This window comes from Pelophylax lessonae (genome assembly GCF_965119305.1).
Source record: "Pelophylax lessonae genome assembly, chromosome: 2".
In the NCBI taxonomy this organism is placed as follows: domain Eukaryota; kingdom Metazoa; phylum Chordata; class Amphibia; order Anura; family Ranidae; genus Pelophylax; species Pelophylax lessonae.
Genome location: NC_138769.1, coordinates 395,669,241 through 395,686,432, shown reverse-complemented (window position 1 = coordinate 395,686,432; position 17,192 = coordinate 395,669,241). Strand labels below are relative to the sequence as shown.

At 41.7% G+C, this 17,192-nt stretch overlaps 1 pseudogene across 1 annotated transcript; it reads right to left on the bottom strand.

Moving 5' to 3' along the window:
* Positions 1–1,061: 1,061 nt before the first annotated feature.
* LOC309548441 (bifunctional 3'-phosphoadenosine 5'-phosphosulfate synthase 2-like) lies at positions 1,062–2,205 on the bottom strand (annotated as a pseudogene). The gene has a single exon. The product of its transcript is annotated as a bifunctional 3'-phosphoadenosine 5'-phosphosulfate synthase 2-like (transcript).
* Positions 2,206–17,192: the final 14,987 nt, after the last annotated feature.

Genomic DNA, 17,192 nt, shown 5'->3' with positions numbered 1-17,192 from the left:
TGGGAGATAGGTGGTGGGGATCCTTGAGGCAGGCTTGGATGAACTGAGTAGACCCCGTCCGGGGACTGTAGTAGTTCATCTAGGGTCCTTTCCAGCAAAGTACACAGCGGAGGCAGGTGACAGAATTGTGGCTGTCCCCGGGGCTGTGACAGGGCTAGGTGGAACTGACTTTGGCTGTGAAGGTGTGGTTGATTCATCCGCTATGTTGCCCTCATCCTCTAGGCCGCCGCAGTGGTGATCAATGGTCGCCATCTTGGGGCTGTTCGGTCGGAAGGCCTCCGCACCAAGCTGGCAGGAGCGGTCCCTCCGAGCCTGCAGACCGGGCATCCGGGGCTCGGGTGCTGCACTCGGGGTGTAGCGGAGCTTGACCGGCGGTGTGTGGAGGTAAGGGGGGGCTTTAATCAGCGTTGCATTCCATCAGCGGTTATGTAGCCAGAGCGGGACGGAGCCTCTAGGTCACTCGTCCATCCCGGAAGCCGCCGCGCATGCGCCTCCCCCTGTCAGAGGTTTATTGCAGTCTTTGATCCCATTAGTGAGAATTCCTCTCACATCCTGTGGGCTGTAAAGAAGTAAGCAGAAACTGCCACACAAAGAACAGGAAACAAAGAGAAAAACTGACATCACCCACTAAACAAAAGTGCTTTTATTATGGTCTGTACTCCAATAGCAAGAATGACTTTAGTTCTCCTTCAAGAGTAAACCTCTCCAATGGGGTCAAAGACAGCAAAAAAATCTGATTCAGGGTCTAGGTCTTCCAAACTTTTTGCAAAGCTAAAAAGGAAACAATTCATTCTAGCACAATCCTGCAGCAATTTGAAAACAGTTTTAGTGAAAAGCAATGCAAATCCATAAATGCCAGGTACTGCAGTATCTCTAAATAGAACTAGATATGACCCAAACATGTAAATGGACCTGCTGGTCTTCAGTGTTACTGTTTCGCTGGGGGGGGGGGTTAGGTGTTACTGTTTCGCTGTAAAGGTTAGGTAAAAAGTTCAACTTCTGTTTAACTGAAACAATTTAACTCAAAAAAGCCATAAAAACATACTAAAAGCTATAAAATTTGGTGTTCTTACTAACTAGCATAGGAATATATTTTAATTAATTTCAGTTCTAAAAAAAAGTGCTAGACTAAAAATTACTTGCACTGGAGTTTGTACATATTGGCTGGAATCAATAATATTTTTCTAGAGAACAATAATAGACAGTCAGAACTTTGAAGGCCATGGGGGGCACATAAAGCCATCTGGAGGGTTTTCACCTTCGCTTGCCAGTTTTCTCATCCGAGTTCCAGAGATAAAGTCAAATTCATTGTGCCTTTCTTTATCGTAGAATTCCATGCTTTTGGTCTTCATGTTGTAGGCTGCCACTCTGAAGGGAATGATTTCTAAAGAGGTCAAGCCTGGAGCCATGCTGAGCATTTTTTTCCTATGTGTTGGCTCATACAGGTCCACTTTAGTCTCAGTATGTGGCATGCCAGCTGGGTCTCTCCCTACAATATAAAAGTTGGATCCAGCAATAATGCGAGATCTGCAGTGCCACTGAACCTCAGTGGGTCCTGAATACAGCATTGGAGATGGGAAAATAGCAACAATGGTTGATTTGAGGTACAGAACACCTTCTTCCAGCACAGCTACATGCTGCTTCATGCACCAGTCCAGTGGAACATCATCATCCTTGGTCCACCCTCCCAGAGGGTGTAAGAGAAGCACAGGGTTCTTATAGCCCCTAGCCAGCAGATGGCGCATGGTGTCTTGCATCAGCAATGCATGAGGGTTGCGCAATTGGAAAGCAAACACTGCATCTGCATTCATTTCTTTAGCTTTTTGTCTTGGCTCAAGAGGAGTAAGGCAGTTTCCGCCCAAACCATCTTTCCACCGGATTCTTTCCAAGACCTCCAGATCTCCACCAACCAACCAATCACCACTTTCCATTACCATTTTGACATGAGGGTGCTTAGAACAAGTTGTCCTCCAGACACGGGCACGTCTTTCATCTTTTCTGTGTTCAAAGAACTTTGGGTTCCTCAGAATTGCCACTCTCCTTCCTTCACATGACAGGGCGAATGCTTTCAGTCCACTTAGTTTTTCCTTATCTTCCCTAGATACAGGCAGCACAATTGGAATACTTAGGTTTATTATGCCCCCATCTAGAAGGGTGTTCAAAAGCATGACTTGCAGGTATTCCCTTTCACGCATGAAACCATTTAGTGGCAGGAACCATTTTAAACCTGCATCCTTATATTAATTTAAACAACCTTAAAAAGATATTGAAGTCAATTTCAATTTCAAAAAAAGATGTTATGGTATTGTAGACGCACACAGCACGGATTGGCTAGCCCCTGCTCCCTCCTCACAAGATTTGCTTGACAGCAGCAGGAGCCTATGGCTCCCACTGCTCTCAGTGTATCCTGAGAATCCAGGAAGAGCAGGACTGCTGCAGCCAGGGAGATCGCTGGAGAATGAGAAGAGCTAGGTAAGTACAGTATTTAGGGACAGGGGAGGTAGAAAAGTAGTGGGACATTTGTTACTCTAATGCAGGAAATGTATTAAAGTAAAAAACATTTTGACTTTATAACCAAGACAAGACATTTCAACAAACTTTCATACAAAGGAAAACTGTCAATTTAGCTCATCCCTTAATGCCAAGCGTGCAAATGAGAACATGGTCAGCTTTGAGCTTTCATATGACATCTGGGATCTGGCACTAGGAGGACAATAACACTGGCAATTTTCTAAACAGGTGCAACTTTAGAAGCAATAATGCAAATCAGGTTAAGGATAGCAAAAACATAAAAATAGCTGATAATAATGAAAACTGCACAAACATACACTATATTGTCAAAAGTAGTTGGGTCCCTGCCTTTACATGCACATAAATTTTAATGGCATCCCAGTCTTAGTCTGTAGTGTTCAATATTGAGTTGGCCCACCTTTAGCAGCTATAACAGCTTCAACTCTTCTGGGAAGGCTGTTCACAAGGCTTAGGAGTGTGGCTATAGGAATGTTTGACCATTCTTCCAGAAGTGCACTTGTGAGGTCAGGCACTGATGTGGACGAGAAGGTCTGGCTCGCAGTCTGCACTCTAATTCATCCCAAAGATGTTCTATCGGGTTGAGGCCAGAACCCTGTGCAGGCCAATGAAGTTCCTTCACCTCAAACCCGCTCATCCATGTCTTTATGGACCTTGCTTTGTGCACTGGTCCAAATCATTTGGTGGAGGGGGGGAGATTAAGGTGTGCGGTAGTTTTTTAGGGGTTGGGCTTGGCCCCTTAGTTTCAGTGAAGGGAACACTTAAGGTGTCAGCATACCAAGACATTTTGGACAGTTTCATGCTCCCAACTTTGTGGGAACACTTTGGGGATGACCCCTTCCTGTTCCAAAATCACTGCACACCAGTGCACAAAGCAAGGTTCATAAAGACATGGATGAGCGAGTTGGGGGTGGAGGAACTTGACTGGTCTGCACAGAGACCTAACCTAAATCCGAAAATACAACTTTGGGATGAATTAGAGTGGAGACTCCGAGCCAGGCCTTCTTGTTTAACATCAGTGCCAGACCTCACAAATGCACTCCTGGAAGAATGGTAACCATTCCTATAGACACACTCCTAAACCTTGTGGACAACCTTCCCAGAAGAGTTGAAGCTGTTATAACTGCAAAGGGTGGACCAACTCAATATTGAACCCTATGGACTAAGACTGGGCAGCCATTAAAGTTCATCTGCATGTTAGCACAGGTGTCCCAATACTTTTGACAATATAGTGTATAAAGGCTGCACAAACATGGATGTTTCACAACAATGTCTCTGTGACACAATCAGGGTGACTTGTGGCTGCATAGCATAGTCTTTGTAAGACTGTATGACAATTGAAAGTCAAGCACAGAATCACGACCTCATTGAAATAATATATAACACAGCTACTTGCAATTATCCTCTGGCAACACAAATGAACAGCTAGTGACATTCAGTAACTTGGTTGTCTAGAGGAGCTGCATGCTAATAGACTCTAGCTCTGCTGCCCACGTGTCAGTTCTGATAGTGGCCTAGCTGCAGATCACTTACCCAGGTACCACTGCCTCATCAGGTGTGGCTTCTCTGAGCTGGGAAGGAAGCTGAGAAACATATCTTAAGTGGGTGTGTTCAGGAACCCAAAGAGTTGTGGGAAACTCTCTGGGAACCACTCTGGGCTGCCAGTCCTGCACAACATTTCTTGGAGTTTGGGAAGTTTTCTCTGCAGATCCATCCATATTCACCACTGACAGCTGGAGGAGAGCTGATCACTGAGGACAGCATGTGCATGGAGGACAGGAGTAGAGCCTCCAGAGGTGCGGCGTCTCCCACTACACCCCCATGGTATTCTCATGGTTGTCAAACCTTATCTTGTATGGCGGTCTAAAGGTGCATGGATGCACCATTACATGTGAGTGCAATACCCTATGTTTTTATATGAATTAAAGGTTTTAAAGGTATAAGCACTATTGTAAGCTTCTTTATTCACATGGTACGTTGGCTGTTGGGTTGAGATTTGCTGAATTGATCTGTGATACTGGGATGGATCCACCCGGAAGTGTCATCCATAGGACCCCTTGCATTTGAGCTTAACTGAATCAGTTTTAAGGTGAGCACGGATAAGATTGATCTGTGACACTTTGGTCACTCACTCTGCTTGGGAAACACCAGCCACACCCAGGTGGCTTGAGCACCTATAGAAGATTTTTTTACTGCTTTGCACTTATCATCACTAAAGACTTTTTGGATAATTCATCATCATTTTATTTCGCACTTACAAATTGCATGGATTGTTATATATTTTAATCACTGGGACTTGTTGTATAATTTATTAAGCTTTGCAATTTGCACTTTGCAACTTCGAACACATGTCAACAGGGGTCTCTACCATCATTTTCTCTGGACAGGCTCCTTCAGTTTATTAAACAATTCATATTTCTTATTGGTGCTATGGATTCCTGCACATCACTCTTCTCAATGTGTTATTACCTAAATCTAAGTAGTTTATGAGACTTCACATAACTATTTTTTATTGAATTGTTTACAAAAGGCATCATGGCCAGGCTGAGGCTAGAGAGGCACCCGCCTTGGGTACCATGTTGCGGATGGCGCATAATATTTTAGGCCGTTAACCCTTTGTGAACTAAAGTTTTTATCAAATCCTTTATTTTCTTCTTCCATTAGTAGAATTTGTGCTGAATGTTTTTCCTTTGTATGTAAACTTTTTTTGAATACTGTATGTATTCATTATTGTTTGTAGCACCAAATTATAAAAAAAAGCTTTGTATCAGAGTTCTGATTCTAATGCCTTTAAAAAGGGAAAATCCTAATTTATTTTGTTTAACCCTAAAATTACTTCATTGCCTTCCCTATTTACTTATTTCTGTGTAAATGTTTTAACCACTTAAGCCCCGGAAGATTTTACCCCCATTCCGACCAGGGGGTATTTTGCGATTCGGCACTGCGTGACTTTAACGGACAATTGCGCGGTCGTGCGACGCTGTACCTAAACGAATTTGGCGTCCTTTTTTTCCCACAAACAGAGCTTTCTTTTGGTGGTATTTGATCACCTGTGCGATTTTTTGATCACGCGCTATAAACAAAAAAAGAGCGTCAATTTTGCAAAAATAGCAATATTTTTCACATTTTTTTATATGAAATTCCCCAAAAAAAAAATTTAAAAATCAAAATTTTTTTACTTTTTCGGCCAATTTATTTTATGCTACCTATGTTTGGTAAAAAAAATCGCAAAAAGCGTATTTTGATTGGTTTGCGCAAAAGTTATCGCGTTTACTAACAAAGGGAAAGATTTCTGTAATTTTTGTTGTTTTTTTTTTTAACGTGTAATGGCGGCGAGCTGCGATTTTTTTTGCGGTACTGCGACATTGGGGCGGACAGATCGGACCCTTGACTGACATTTTTGACACTTTTGGGGTTACCAGTGACATTTCTACAGTAATCAGTGCTATATATATGCACTGTTACTGTAAAAATACACTGGTAGTGAAGGGGTTAACTTTATTTGGGAGGGAGGGGCTGTGTGTATCCCTAGGGGCGTGCTTTCTACTGTGATTGGCTGGGGCTTGAGCTGTATGGACACTGATCAACGGATCTACATACTAGATCCGAGTGATCAGTATCCTAACAGCAAGGAGAATGACAGGTGGCTTGTTTACACAAGCTGCCTGACATTCTCCCTCTCCCCCGCCGATCGCCGAGTGACCGGCGGACATCGGGTCCGCCGGTCACACGCGCGGGGGGGTCCGTGACCACGCGGGAGCGGGAGCGCGCCTCCGGGGGCGCGCGCTCGCTCCCTAGACCCTCACAAGCTAGTGACGTAGCCCTACGTCACTTTGCCTGTGAGGGGCTGACTGCCGACGTAGATCGGCGTTAGGCAGTCGGCAAGTGGTTAAAATCATTATTTTTGTAATGCCAAATCACATCATTCACCATGCAGAGCCATTTTTACAAGTGTTCTGTGCATCTCTGTTCAGACAATCCCATTCATGTCTATGTCACTGTGTCCAAACATGAAATCTGCGTGGGTGCGGGTGCATGTCTCGGATGTCCTATTGGCAGCATTGGATGTGTCCGTGCAGCTGCTGCTTCCCAATAGACAACAATGGGACTGCTGGCATGGGGATGTACAGAACACCTGTGCCTTATTTTGCCAGCAAAGCACGGCCCTGCATGAGCATGCATGTAATCGCCCCATGTGAATGAGACCTTCAATAGCTTGGGGAAAGAGGAACTTTGGCCGTGAGTGTTTAGAGAACCTTGTTATGGAACTGAGTGACATAGACTGGCAGATGATATTTTATTGGGTTACAGATGTTGATTGAATAAATTTGAATGCAAGAGCATTATTTCCTTTAGAATCATGTTTTTATATTTTGTTAGGGGTTTCATTTTAAGCCATGGTACTGTTTTCTACATAAAAGTTAAATTCTCTTATGGTAGTCTCCTAGCAACCCTGCTTGAAATTGTCTAAACTACAGTATAAATGACCTCTTATGCAGTCTTTGATATTTGCAACATATGCTAGAACATCTGCAAAGCTGCGGAAATAAAAAGCACCCAACACTTTGACCCCTATTTGTTGAGCTCCAAGCTGGCACATGGCTGAATTTTTCTTTATTTTCACTCTGTGCTTTTGTCCACAACTGTGTAATTCATAGTCTGCACTTTATCTTCCATTGCGCACTGCTGCATGGTACAGTACCTTCTCAGTTTTTCATTCCCTGTTCCACTTATGCTCATTAAGTTAATATGCATTGTATATATTTTTCATTGTATATTCTTGTCTTTTATTCAATGCACTGTATATTTTGTCGGTGTTTCCATTATGTCTCAATATATACTCTCTTTTTTTAGTTTAATTCATTGAACTAATCTGTCCAAACTCCTAGCCTCCCCCTAATTGTACCAAAGCATTTTACTCCCTTTCTATCTTCCAGTTAACAAGACTTTAATAACAATCATAAAGAGCTAATAAAAATGCATTTTTTTTTAATGATGGCATTATCAGAAGTGATCAGAGCTTTATGAATGTTGGGATAATACCAAGTCCTCAGATATCAACTCATCTACATATTCATTTACATTTCAGTTGATAACTATATTGTCCAAGTTTCCTTCATTTAATTACCACTACAAGGAAACGATAGTAAGGCGATAGTGTAAAACGTTATTGGTTGACTATATTAGTCAAAGCAGGAATAAGTTAAATTAATCACTGCAGCCTATTATAGATGGTTGAGGAAATTGCAGAATAATAACATCATAATATAGATATTAGTCCTCGAAGAATAATTTACATAGTCATTGTCTCTCACACAAAATGTATAAAAAATAAAGCTTTAGTTTAGAAGCTTTCTCAAATGTGACAACCGAATATAATGAAATATATATACACTGCTCAAAAAAATTAAAAGAACACTTTTTAATCAGAGTATAGCATTAAGTCAAATAAACTCCTCGGATATTGATCTGGTCAGTTAAGTAGCAGAGGGGGTTGTTAATCAGTTTCAGCTTCTTTTAATGAAATTAAAAACAGGTGCTTTAGATGGGCAACAATGAAACATTAAATCAGAAATGGTTTTATAGGTTGAGACCACTGACATTTTTTTCCCTACTCATCTTTTCCAACTGTTTTTCACTTTTTGCAAATGTTTAGGGTCATGTCACTACTGGTAGCATGATGCAAGACCTGGACTCTATAGAGGTTGCACATTCAGTCAAACTCCTCCAGAATGGCACCTCAATGTGTGCCAAAGCTAGAAGGTTTGAGAGAGACAGGCAGTTACTCTAGGAGAGCTGGTAAGGGCGGTAGAAGGTTCTTAACCCATTAGCAGGACTGGTATCTGTTACTTTGTGCAAGGAGCAACAGGATGAGCACTGCCAGGGCCCTACAAAATGACCTCCAGCAGGCTACTGGTGTGAATGTCTCTGACCAAACAATCAGAAGCAAAGTTCATGAGGGTGACCTGAGGGTCTAATGATCTCAAGTGGACCCTGTGTTCACTGCACAGCACTGTGGAGTTTAATTGGCATTTGCCATTTGAACACCAGAATTGGCAGGTCTGACACTGGTACCCTGTGCTTTTCACACATGAGAGCAGGTTCACCCTGAGTACATGTGACAGACGTGAAAGGGTTTGAAAAAGCCATGGAGAACGTTATGCTGCCTGTAACATCATTCAGCATAAAGGGTTTAGTGGTGGGTCAGTGATGGTCTGGGCATATCCATAAAGGGATGCACAGACCTCTACAGGCTAGACAATGGCACCTGACTGCCATTAGGTATCGGGATGTAATTCTTGCACCCATTGTCAGACCCTATGCTTGTGCAGTGCATCCTGGGTTCCCCCTGGAGCATAACAATGCCTGGCCTCATGTGAAAAGAGTATGCAGCCAGTTCATGGAGGATGAAGGAATTGATACCATTGAATTGGTACCATAGAATGGCCCCAAAGCTCATCTGACCTAAATCCAATAGCCCATCTGAGGCCACCAGGTTGCACCTCAGTCTGTTCAGGAGCTCAGTGATGCCCTGGTCCAGATGTGGGAGAAAATACCTAAGAGCACCATCCATCGTTTCATTAGGAGCATACCCTGACCTTGTCAGGCATGCATACAAGCACGTGAGGGCCATACAGACTACTGAGTACTTTTTTAAGTTGCTGCAATTAAATTTCAGCAAAATAAACTAGCCGGCAGCATCATTTTTTCACTTTGATTTTAGGGGTGTCTTTGAATTCAGCCCTCTGTAGGTTGATCATTTTCAATTGCATCAAACGATGTGGCATCCTTCCGAACCTAACACATTACCCAGTCCCTATCAGTATAGATATCCAGCATGATATGTTTTCTCATTGAGATCTTATGTGTTTTCAAAATGTTCCTAAAATGTTTTTGAGCAGTGTATATATACAGTATACTGTATATACACTCACCAGCCACTTTATTGGGTACACCTTGCTAGTACCAGGTTGGACCCCTTTTGCCTTCAGAACTGTCCTCAGAGATTTTGGTCCATATTGACATGATAGCATCACGCAGTTGCTGCAGATTTGTCGGCTGCACATCCATGATGCAAATCACCCGTTCCACCACATCCCAAAAGTGCTCTATTGCATTGAGCTCTGGTGACTGTGGAGGCCATTGATGTACAGTGAACTCATTGTCATGATCAAGAAACCAGTTTGGGATGATCTGAGCTTTGTACCATAGTGCATTATCCTGCTGGAAGTGGCCATCAGAAGATGGGTACACTTTAGTCATAAAGGGATGGACATGGTCAGCAACAATACTCAGGTAGGCCGTGGCATTTCAACAATGCTCAACTGGTACTAAGGGGCCAAATGTGTGCCAAAAAAAAATCCCCCACACCATTCCACCACCACTAGCCTGAACCGTTGATACAAGGCAATGATCTAGGAGGATGCGGAAGGCCGGCTGTGCTGAGATCCGGTGGAAGGAAGGATGATAACTGCAGTCTGCACATGCACAACTTAGCACTAGCAGCGGGGCTCAGGCTGAGCGGGCACCGGTCCGGCAAGTAGTGGTATCTTTTGTTCCGCCTGCCATCTCCAGATGCTGGGCTGACACCTGAGCCTCTTTGAGTGACCACTGCTGAATGTTGGTGGCTCCACCTCCACCTGAAGCTCAGCCAGGTCTCTGTGGCTGGGAGCTGGTGCACAGTGAACTGTGCTGTCTGTGGTCGCCTATGCTGATCATGTCACTCAATATCTCACACAAATCCTTTGAGTGAGATATTGAAAGATGGGATTCAGAGTGAACAGCACAGGGTGCTGAAGAATCCCATAGTTTTTGCCCCACCTCCCTGTAATGTAGCGAATCCCTGCTATGCCTGTGCTAGCAGCCCCACCTCTTGATGTGGACACACACACACACACAAACACACACACACACCGTGATGCTAGAGGTATGAAAGGTGAGTGTGCAGTGCAGCAAGCAGCAAATTCAAACACACACACACACACACACACTAGAGACTGCAAAATTGTTGAGTGAGTCCACTGTCCAAACACCCCCCCCCCCCCCCCACCTTGTCAAATGCATATGTCCCTCCCTCCCCTCTGCTGCTCTGAGTTTCTGAATGAAAAAGTCTGCAACTCCTTTAAAAGCCTGCAACTCCTTTAAAAGCAATCCACACACTGCTATATGCTGCCTACTCACCACCTATTTTAACCCCCTAAATGCTGCATCACCCCCACCACAATCACATGCATTGCACACAGTTGTGGGGAAGTTAAAGCATGGACCCTTTTATTTGAATGGGTTGCATTTGGTGAGCGGTAGTGCCCACCAAATGCAACTGGGGGTAAAATTCTTGCTGCAGTCACAAAGCAAATAGACCGTATGTTTAAATCCATTAACAATTTATACTTTAATTTTTGAGAATTCTGCAGCATGTGTACACCCCCAGCTGCTGCCTTGTCAGCTAAAGTACTCTTCACATGTCCGTTTTTCAGGCAGACTCGATCGGACCATGCATTGCCTTCTATAGAGCTGCAGATGTAAACGGACATGTGTATTTTGTGTTTATATCGTGTATAGACTGACATTTTTCTTCTTCAAAACTTTTTATATTGTTGGATATTTGTGTTGATTAGTCTTTGATTTATGGCATGTTTTCCCTTTGTTTTAAAATCTATTTTATTGAAAGTACTTGGAAATATATGTTCAAATCTATTAACTATTTATACTTTAATTCTTAAAGAATCTCTAAAAGAGTAGGTGCGTAAATTTTGGCAGACTTGTAGGGACCCCAGTGCATTACTTTACCCAGGGGTCCATGATGCTAATAGGATGGCCTTGTCAATACAGTAGAGGAGATTCACTTGGTGTGGGATGTAAATGATCATTTTTATTGGACTTTTCACACATTTTATTTATTTTCACTTGCATTTTTTTTTATTATAGTATTATGTAATGAATAGAATATTTAATGTGACCGCAATTTTATGGATTTCATATATTTTTTGGATATAATTTGCATTTTTTTTTTTTTTGTGATGAATAGCGCAGTACATTTTGAGCAAAAAACAATAAAGCTAGTTAGACAGAATCCATTGGTAATCTTGCTTAGTGGAAATATTTTGAATATGTTTAAATACAGTAACACATAGGAGGATCTTCCCATAGTTCCTGTTCTCAAAGTGAGTAAAATGGCTGTCAGTCCAATTTGCAACTCAAATAACGCAAATATTTTTTTTTCTTAAGGTAATTTTCCAGGACAAGAGACATTACCTTTTCTTTGAATGCTGGGCAATGTCTTCAACAAATTTCAGTTTTCCCTTTCCATTTTAAACTAAAAGTGATGTTTTCTTTTTTTAAAGAGTCAAAAACGAAAATTGTACTTCCTGGTAATATTGGGAACTGAGGACATTCTGCACATTAGCTGTGCACAGTCCTCCCTCAAAGATGTCATGTTCTGCTTACGTGATTGCTCTACTGTGCTTTCAAGCAGTTCATCTCTTAGCACAACACTGAGATTGATCATAAAAAAATTAAAAATTACAGGGAAGATCATGAATACATAGGAATCTTTGATCATTTGATCTTGATTGTGATCTCTCAGTAAAAGTATGGATTTTACTTTAATACTCCTTTCCTTACCAAATTTTTTTTTTTTGTACAGCATTCAAAAGAGTTAAAACTTCTCCATTACTTACTGAACAACCATTGGATTCCAACCACTTATCTCATAAACTTTTCAAGTTCTAACCTGTTTCCACATAGAACAAAAGAAGGAAGTAAGGCAAGGCACAACAGCCTTTAGCTTTACTTCAAAAAACATTTATCAAATTTGTTTTTTTTAAATGACCCCACTTGACCTCTGGAAGATTTACCCCCTTCATAACCAGGCCATTTTCTTGTGATATGACACTGCGTTACTTTAACTGACAATTGCTTGGTCGAGCGACACTGTACCCTGCTTAAATTCAGGTCCTTTTTTTCCCACAAATATTTTCTCACAATTCTTTTGGTGGTATTTGATCACCTCTACGTTTTTGTTTTTGTGTGCTATGTGCTATAAACAAAAAAAGACCAACAATTTTGAAAAAAAAAACTATATTTTTTTACTTTCTGCTATAAGCCCCGTTTCACACTTATGCGATGCGGGAAGGCTGCGAATCCGCAGCCTGTTCCCGCATCGCAAACGCACCCCCGGCAGTTCACACTGCCATATGCGATACGCTGGGGGTGTCAATGTAATCTTAACGACACCCCCAGTTTGATCGCATATCGCAGTGCGATCTTGCAGTTCGCACAGGATCGGATCGCACAAGTGTGAACCGCTGTGCGATCCGATCCTGATGCGGCTGCCAAAAAGGGTCCTGTGCGTGTTTGCTGCGGGTGCGGTGCGAATTTAGCCATACAAAGTGTATGGCTAAACTCGCACCGCACAGCCGATAGCATGTAATGAAGGAGCAGTGCGCTCTGATATTACATGCGAACGCCGCAGCCGCACAAATGTGAACCGGCTCTAAAACATATCCAATAAAAAAATTGAAAAAATCAAATAAAGAAGTGTATATTGGTTGGTTTGCACAAAATTTATAGCGTCTACAAACTATGGGATATTTTTATTTATCTTTATTTACTTTTTTTTAAAGCAATGGCTTATAGCGGAACTGCATTATTGCGGCGCAACATCAGGGGCAACTAAAGGATAAACTCTGTGCCTAGCCAATGTTTACTATACTGTGGGAGGTGCACACAAACTCCATCCCTTCCCCCTTGTCAGAACAGAGATCTGCCTTGTTTGCATAGGCAGATTGCAGTTCTTTGTCTTTGTCTTCAGGCTGTCTGTTGGTTCACATGACTTTAGCACTGATGTAAAAAAAACCTATTTTCTGACCGTTTCCACATAGATAAAAATGGTGTTTGCATCTATAGCTTGTCCCTTGCATCCTTTTCCAGCTGCAGAGGGACAGGAAAACATTCCAGCTGGAATGCACACAGCAGTCAAAACCTTACAAAGGATCTAACTTCCCTGCTCTATGAAAAGTTTAGAAAAACTGGAAGCTCAACTGCAGCAATGGCAACAAGTCTTCTGGAACAAAATAATCAAAAAAATCCTGCGCTAAGTGATATGTATAAAGAAGGAAGTAATGATAAAAAACAAAAGCAGCAATACACTGATCTATAGAGAAAATCAAAAAACAATAATAACACAATGTGTAGCACTAACATCAGCAGTGATCAATCAAATTAAAAATGTTTGTGAACATAAATGTGATCAAAATATTCATATGAATGGAAAATCATATCGGTGAAATGTCCATATCCAAAAAAAGGTGAAGATAAATAGTAAAAATAAAGTTTATAGAAAAATAAAATAAAACTTGTACAATGAAAAACATTTGGACAGCAAGTCCCAGCATAGGTGATGGTAGATAGGAGACCTTGATCCCAAAGAAGATGTAAGCCTGAGATGCACCCGTGGGAGGTATATAAAAAACATGATTATTATTATTATATAGTATTTATATAGCACCGACATCCAACCTCACTGGATGGAGGTTCTGATCCCTGACAGTCCTGGACTTAAGTCCTCCGTCTACAAACAACCACTAATGAGCTGCTAAGGAAACCATCTTCTGTGGTGGTATTCCTGTCCTGACAGGATTATAGAGATTTTCAAATTTTGGTTTCTTCCAGAGGTTTGCTAGGGATTCCTTGAATAGTGAGCAGTGATGGATGGATCTCCTGTCTGATGGTGTCCGACACCAACGCCACTTCATAGAGCCAGTGACATGGGGCCTCCTCTGGTTTCTCAGATATCATCTTTGATACATCATTGTATCCATACCTTCCATACCACCATATGATCCATTGACACCCGAGGGGAAGACAAACTACTACAGTTTTACCACTCTTATACCCTAAGCGCATGTAGCCTATCCATCATTTTGGGGGCCTCTGTTTCTGGTAAGCACATATTTTTTATATACCTCCCTTGGGTGCATCTCTGGCTTACATCTTCTTTGGGATCAAGGTCTCCTATCTACCATCACCTATGCTGGGACTTGCTGTCCACATTTTTTTCATTGCACAATTTTTATTTTATTTTTCTATAAACTTTATTTTTACTATTTATCTTCACCTTTTTTTGGATATGGACATTTCACTGGTAAGTCTTCTGGAACTTCTATTGGGTAAAAATAAAAAATCGTTATATTCTGCAAACATACAGTGCTAAAATGACGTTATAAATTTTGATGAGACCTTCTTATATATGTGTTGAATAACAGAAACCATTATATATCCTTTTATGTATTTTTTTAATTAAACAAACATGATTTTTAGTGCTGTTTCAAGTATTGTTTATTCGAATATTTGAAGGTTGATGCAGCCTCACCATAAAAAAAGGTCAAACATTCATCCCATGTAAGAGGTAAAAGAAACATGCGTAAACAAATAGGCCTTCAGGTTTGATTGACCTGGGATAGTTTTCTAGCATTCTTTTTGCATCCAGCTAACAGTCTGATAAACGATCCCCATTATGTTTTTTCGCTGGAAGTTGATTGGATTGAGAATTCATTTACACTGCTTTTGTGCGACTGGCATTCAGTTTATAGTAGTGTTTAAGACCTGACATAAAGGTCCTGAGGATAATCTAATAGTGTCCTCAGCGATTCTGTCCCATTATGCTGGCAGAATAACTTGCTGACCAATGCACTCTGTCATTTTTTACCTCTCCCGTCTACAGACTTCACATTAGCAGCTTGTCAGAGCAGTGCAAACCCAACCATCCATCGGACTTTGCCTGTATAATCAAGGCAATTAGTATGCCGCAGGGAGCAATCATTTTTGTGTCCCTTGACATAGCTGACCTCAATAGAAGTCTTAGAACATAAGGAACAATCTTTTGGACTTGTTCTATACACTAGAAGAATACACAAGTTCTTCATTGAAATGCCAAACTGCAGCAGAGGTCACATAGGCAAGTTAATATATCAAACTAGGCTTATTTTATTTCAGAAGTATTCTTTGAAAAAGTGTGTTTGTTTTATAGAGTTATAAACAAAAGGTACCACATCCCTAATCTGTATAGAATCTATACTGGGAAAGATATCCCAAAGAGTGAAACCCACAGCTGGAACCTGAGGTGTACAGGTAGGTGCTGGGGTAAGAAGACATGAGAAAGAAGGGAAATATGTAAGAAAAGGGGAAGAGATAAAAAGAAGGATGGAAAGGAAAAGGGGAAGGGGAAAAGGGGGAAAGAAAAAAGAGGGGAAGAAAGATAAAAAATAAAAATAAGGAGAGAAAGAAAAAGAAAAGGGGAATAGGGGAAGGGAAACAAAAAAAGGGGGGGGGGGAGGGGGGGAAAAAGAAAAAGGGGTAGGGAGCTGGGAAAAAAAGGGGAAGGAAAGAAGAAGGAAAAAACAAGTGAAGATGCGGAAAAAAATGGGAGGGCTGGTGGGACTTTGAAGGTACCAGGTAGTTCAAAATAATAAGTACATAGTTTAAAAACTAGAAATATTTATTGACATAACATCTTTAAAATACAAGACAAACAATACAACATAAATGCAAATAATTTGACATATACAAGAAGAACAATGTATTGAACATAAGGCAATAATGATGATGAAGATAAATAGGTCCAATGATGAGCATTAAACCAATCCCGACATGTTTCGCGGGCAGTAATGCACCGCTTCTTCAGGGGAATAAGAATATGTCAATGTACAGTGCCTGTATGATACAGTGACAATCAAACAATTGTTATTAGTTCAAATGCATATATGTCTAACAACAAAGACAAAAAGTGCATGCTAATATGGAACATCAAAGGGCATTCAGGGCCGTCACCAAAGAGAGATCCACCACCAAACCAATTGGATAGAAAGCTCCCCAGAAAAAACGTCTCACCCGCGGATGTGGAGGGGCATAGGGGGTGGGATAGAGATGTAAGTGTGGTGAGCTAAGGAAAAAACCTGTTTGTAGGTCTAACATATATACCTTATTCAGTGTCTGGGATAGACACGTTTGTATAATCAAAAATGAAAAAGGTTAAGGGCAGGAGGTGTCAAACATGGCGGCCAAGTTGGAAAATACCCAGCGGGGTAATGATCTGTGGAGATGGAAATCAAACAAGTAGTCCATCTGTGATCCAAAATGCTGTATATTATGTCTCTGTTAAGTGATTAAAAAATAAGCGAAGGGGAGGCTTTACCTGCAAAGATGGAGGATAAGTCCTTCTTGGTAGAGATAGGTAACTAGGAATCTGAATAAAGCCCAAGTATGAGCTATTGCACTTGTATTACTTAGTCAGAGGGGTGAGGCCAGCCATCACAGACATCTAAATAGCATATTAGGAGAGATCAACATATTACAAGGTGAAAAAAGAACCCATCTATCATCTGATAGCAGGTACGCCAATATGGTTCTAAGTATCTTACCCGCGTGGGACCGCCATGTCCGCACACACCAGTTCCTGAGTGACTGAATGAGACGCTTAATCCCCCTAATATGGCCCTCAACCCGACACCACGCCGCGTATGACGACACGCGTAACGTGGGCGGGTCAGGTCCTCAACTGCGCGCGCATCCGAAGAGGCGCATGCGTAGCGTCGCTCAGACCGGGCCGCAAGGTACAGCCCGGGAAGCGGCCACAACCACGCTGGACGGACAAACAACATCCG